General features: G+C 42.0%; 1 long non-coding RNA gene across 1 annotated transcript; it reads left to right on the forward strand.

The window, feature by feature from the left end:
• The first annotated feature begins 1,843 nt into the window (after positions 1-1,843).
• LOC144579390 (uncharacterized) lies at positions 1,844-5,466 on the forward strand. The gene is made up of 2 exons (XR_013526823.1): positions 1,844-2,139; positions 4,790-5,466. It is a non-coding gene; the product is annotated as an uncharacterized LOC144579390 (long non-coding RNA).
• Positions 5,467-5,783: the final 317 nt, after the last annotated feature.

The following is a 5,783-nucleotide window of genomic DNA, read 5'->3' on the forward strand; positions in this document are numbered from 1 at the left end:
GGGCATGACGAATGCGTCTGATTTGGACTGAAAATCTGCACATGGGAATTCTAAATCCACACATTCCTAGCAGTCAGATCCAGCACCCATCAGTTCACTCACCCATATCCTTATGTAAAAGATATTTCTAGGTGCCTACCCATTGTCTGTAGTAGAGATACACCAGTAAACAAAAAGCAAAACAAAGCAAACTCCCCTGGCTAACCCAGGGTTAGTGCTATCAAGCTAAGCAAGATCCCGGAACCAGCAGAATAATCAGACCCTTTTCAGGAAGTTGAGTTTCAGTATGGGAAGTGCTTTGATTGAGGAAGTACCAGGTGCTTCATTAGACATTTTGTTACCAGAAAAAAAAAAAGAAGAAAAGAAAAGAAAATAGAGGTATTTACTTGTCTACTTCCATCCCAGCGTGGTTATAAGGCTCACTAAAAAGGGATTTCCTTGTAAATGACAAAATTCTAAGTGATCGTAGAAGGTTCTGTTTTATGATAACAGCAGTAGTCATGAGAAGAGGCTCATATTCAAATGGCAGTTGCTTGCTCTGTAAGGTAGTATAGTGGAAAGAGCACTGCCTTAGGAATTGGAACTGCATTTTCAGAATGAGCTGTGCCCATTAAGGCTTCACGGACTTGGTTTCACTGGGTATTTCTCATTGCCTTGGTATATGGCATCAGGAACTTCTCCCGTGTTTGAGGGAGTCCCTTCTGCATGGGTGGCAATGAGAGAGAGACACTTAGAGAAGAGGAAGGTCACAGATTCTTCCCTTTCCGCTGCCCTGAGATGGCCTTGTACAGTGTCACTGTTCCCTGTAGTGGTGGAGGTAGCAGTTGCCTTGAGGTCATGCTCCTGCTGCTACCTTCTAGGGGTGCCCACTGTGGGGCAGGAGGTGGGCATCAGCTTCCCGTAGTTATCTGGCTCAGGCATGGTTCGGGGTTTGATTCTTAATGCATAACCTTGAGACTGCTGGTTTGGGCCACCTGACAGTTCTGTACTCGACTGATGTCCTTTCAATCAACTTATTTTCTGCTTAAAACAGCTATAGTAGTCAGTGTTTATTGCAGAATTTTTCTTTTTAAAGCAAAATAAATCTTGACTGAAACACTTACACAAATTCCCATCCTGTCTGAGCCACATCTTGTAAAGTGGGAATCATAAAAGTAACATCCTTGCTTGTCATGGGGAATCATAAGATGCCCTTTGATGAATGAGCCTTTAGTATTCTAAGCTGCTATGTTAATGGAAGGGAGGTTCTGGGGTTTCGTTCAGTTGGCTGGCTTTCTGGGGAGGTTGCTATGGCTGGTGTGTTGTGAGAACTCCATCTTTTCCTTTGTCCTGTCGCTATTTCCAGCGAGGCTCTGGATCGCGGCTGGTGCAGGGCATGGAATGACGACAAGGTCCCGTAAAATGAGGCCTCCGCTCAGCAGCTGCATCAAGTTGCTGAAGTTTCCCAAGAGAAATTCCACGTTTGGCTGCTCATCCAAATCTTGTCTCAATACCCTAAGCTGGGAAAGAAATTAGAAGCCTTTGTTGTGGGAGCCTCTGGGGGGCTGGAGGACAGAGGCACAGAAGTGTGTGTGAGAAAGATAAGAGAAAGATGACAGAAGCCACTGTCCCATTTACTGAGCACTTACTGTAATCCAGGCACCGAGGTGGGTATTTCCTACACATGATTTTATTTCATCCTTCACTGGACTGGAAGATCCCAGGAGAAGGACCTTGACATTTTCCCACTGTCTCAATTTTAGCAGCTAGCCCAAGTTTTGTCAAAGAATCAGAGCTCAAGCCCTTGAATGAGCAAATCATCAATCGAATAAATAAATACGCAGCATTTTGTGATTGGGATTCCAGTCTCCACGCTGCAGAGGATTGAAACGCAGAGTAATTCTTCCAAAGCCACGAGCTAAGAAGCACAGAGCAGGACTGGAGCCAAGGCTGGCCTAACCAGAAACGTCTGCATTTTCTTTTGTGCTACCCCTGCAGGATCAAGCCAAAGAGATACAGGAGGAAAAAAAAGCTCAATGCGGAAGCCAAAGCGCAAATAAAGAAGCCTCAACTTAGACTCAAAATAAATGTGCAGATTGAAGGAAGTGACTGCAGACAGCGCTGTCCTCTGGACGTGAGGTGCTAAGTGAAGGGTAAGAGGTGAGTGACACACCCCGGGGCCTCCCTCCCTGACCACCCAGTGCTCTTCCATCCTGGCCCAGCACCACCTGATTTGATTTCTGTGCTGCTCCTCTGCCTTCTCAGGGGATGTTTCATGCGTTTACGCTTCTCTGTCAAAAAGTTTCTCCCAGCATTTCTGGGGTGAGTTTATTTTTCTTCCTAATAATTCCTGCTTGATTCTTTCATCTCATCTGGGTAGAGGCAAAATGATTGAATAGATATTTACAGCACCTAATAATTTGTGTCATTCAACTAGATGCCATCTTGAACTACTTCAGTACTGTTTACTTTTGCTGGAACTTAGTCTACGCATTCTGGGAGAGTGTACTTCTGACCTTTGTCTCAGAGCCCTGTGGGTGCCATCATCCAGCACAACAGATCCCAGACCCCAGAGAGCCCACAGAGTCAGGGGCTCTCAGCCCTGGTGACTGTGAGGACATGTCCAGGACTCTTCAGTGACTACAACACAATTTGCAAAGGGGTGGTGTTGTGCAAATCCACTGCTGTTCAGGAAAGGTCAGGAATCCGTGTGGCTGATGTATATGACAGGAGACGAATATTCTCATTGGTGAGACTGAGAACTAAGAAAGCCCATGATTCTGAAGCAGTCGTTATGATCCTTAAATGTCAATATGCTTTAGATAAAATATGCCAGGGGCTTAAATATAAACAAATATGCTTTAGATAAAATAAATTTTTTTCAAGAGCATAATGGAAGGAAGAGTAGAAAGAACGCTGTGGCAAAAGTCTGTATAAGCCAATCAGATGCTAGGAAAGCACATCAAGATCTAATTGGAAATCAGTGCATACCACTGTTAATATTACTGTATGGTTATTAGGATTGTTATTAATTGCTACTTTTTGTTGAATGTCTACGCAGAAATGACACACTTTACTTCCATCCAAAGCCCATTGGCTGAATCTGAACACTGAAACCACCTGCCTTCGTGGGAGTAGGGAGGATGTGGACAGCATGTGGCTCTGGGGTAATGGATAAAGAACTCCACAACAGTGGGAATGTTCACTTGCATTCCAGCAGATGAGCACATTGACTCAGAGAGGCCAGGAATGCATTTTTAATAAAAGACATTTAGACAGTTATAAAATATATTTATCATGTTGAGGTTTTATATGAGATTGTTTCACAAAATAGCATTGGTTTTTGAAAAGATACCTCTTGAAAGGTATTGTTAGGCACAAGCAGAGCATTCGGCTGATACACAGGAGGGGCTGGTGCCGATCAACACTGACACTCGTGTCATTGATTTCTTATAGTTCACAATTCCAAGAAAAGCCCTGTAAGTATCACACTTACTTGTCTAGTTACATAAATATCTTTAGCCATAATAATTTCAGATGAATATGTCATGGATAAAAATTATAGAAATCATATACCAGACATATGCACTGGTCATACTGTGAAAAAGAAATATCAGTTCAAAAAATGTGTGGAATACAAGAACTATGCAATTTTTAGTACTAAAAACTTTAGTTGATAGGAAAGATAATTTGCTTCATTATTTTCATAAGGTGTCATGTTGTAGTGAAATAAACATGGAATTTGAAGGTATATGGTCCTAGGTTTAAATTTAAGCCTTTTCTCTTAAAATAAAATATGGAGAAGTTTAATTAATCTCTTTGAAATTCAGTTTTTCTGACTCATAAATTGAGATAATAGTCTCTGCCTTATTCTCTAACCTTAAGATTAAACAGGACTTCATCCAGAGCTGAGCAGGACGGCCGCTAACATGTATGGAGTCCCCATTATGTAAAATTATCGTGATAGACACTTCTTATGAGCTCCTTGGGGTAATGTGTGCACATCCCTGCAACTTATTAGCATCTCTTTACACTTGAGGAAGCAAAGACTCTAGGAGCTTGAATTCTTGATGAAGGTCACAGTTTATAACTGGCAAAGTGGAAAACCAAAGCCACGTCCCTCTATTCCAAAGCCTCTCTTCTTCCCACTGCACAGAATCACTCCTGATTTGTATCCACAGGAGGCAGTTTTGTCTCTCCCGAAATAATGCATAGTTCATATTAGTGGATGCTAATTAGGCTAGCATTGATTGTTTCTACATTTTATAAAAAATTGATATCACTCTAAGAATGATAGAAAGACCTGTTGCTTTCCCTTTGTAAAATTCTATTCAACCTTTGAAACAAATATCAACCATCCAGACGTAGACATCTGGTAGACTCAAGATCTTTTTTTTTTTTTTTTCACTTTTTCACCATAATTAATCAATGTTGAGAGGGGATCCACTTTTCTACCAGAGTTAAATGAAAGATCCACAGGCAAGCTGGACAATAAAAGTGGTTGAGGTCATTGAGACCACAATGTCGCACCAATTTTTTTGAGCTCTTTTGGGAAATGTTCTCAGTCAGCTGAGAAACAGTAGCATGCCCCCTTTACTGAGAATTACCCAGACATATGGCACGATGTGGAAACATGGAGAGACAGAACAGTTAGCAGTTGCTGCTGTACTGTTGGCTTATTTCCACTTTACGGCTTCGTATGAAGCTAAAATACCATGCTGGGGACATATGCTTACCGGCTCCGCACTTACTGCCTGCAGCTATAAACTCCTGTATTCTAATGGTAATTCCACAATCTGTTCTTTGACAGCTCGGGGGTCCAGATGACATGCTTGCTACTGACAGGGACATCACTTTCATGAAACGTTGACTTCTCTGCACCTGAACATTGGAGTAATCACAGACAGAGTCGACACACCATGAAACAGAGTCGGACTGAGGATTCAGGGAATCAAAGAGCTGACTGCCATCCAAAATAAAATTCTTTTTATACCCAGCAGAGCTATGTTAACAGGCATTTTCTTGCCGGGGTAAAGCTCTCTACATTCAACACTGAGGGCTTTAGGAATGTTTTTTTCTCTTCCTTGTTGGGGGTCCTGAAGGAAATCACTCTCAGAGATGTCTGTAGAAAGCCTATGTTGTACTTTCTTTGCTTGCTGGGTTGACTCTAAGCTCAGTATGTGAAAAAGAGAAGAGGACACAGATCCAGAAAAACTGGCTGCAAGTCTTGCAATAAGAGACTCTCAAAGTCTCACGCTCTACGAACATGCTCTTCCTATTCTGCTCCTGAATCTGAATTCTCTGCTCCTGGTGATGGCTGTTTACTTGTGTCATTGAAGAGAAAAATGGTTTACCTGCTTAATGATAAGTATTTTGGAGAAATGTAGTACACAATATACACATACCTATGTGTATGTGTATGTATATAAATATACATTTTATACCTATACATATATAATAAATATAAAGATATTATTTATTGTCACGTACAAATGTATTTTAAATATATAAATATATATGCATTGGTATGCTTTGGCTCTGTGTCCCCGCCCAAATCTCACCTTGATTTCTAATCCTCCACAAGTGTCAAAGGCAGGACCAGGTGGTTGTAGTAGGATCATGGAGGTGGTTCCCCCCATGTTATTCTCATGACAGTGAGTGAGCCTCAGGAGATCTGCTGGTTTTACGGGTGCCTGGCATTTCCCCTGATTGCACTCACTCAGTCCTGCTGCCCTGAGAAGGTGCTGCATCTCCTTTGCATTCTGCCATGATTGTAAGTTTCCTGAGGCCTCCCCTCCAGCCTT

The sequence above is a fragment of the Callithrix jacchus genome, chromosome 14 (assembly GCF_049354715.1).
Source record: "Callithrix jacchus isolate 240 chromosome 14, calJac240_pri, whole genome shotgun sequence".
NCBI lineage: Eukaryota > Metazoa > Chordata > Mammalia > Primates > Cebidae > Callithrix > Callithrix jacchus.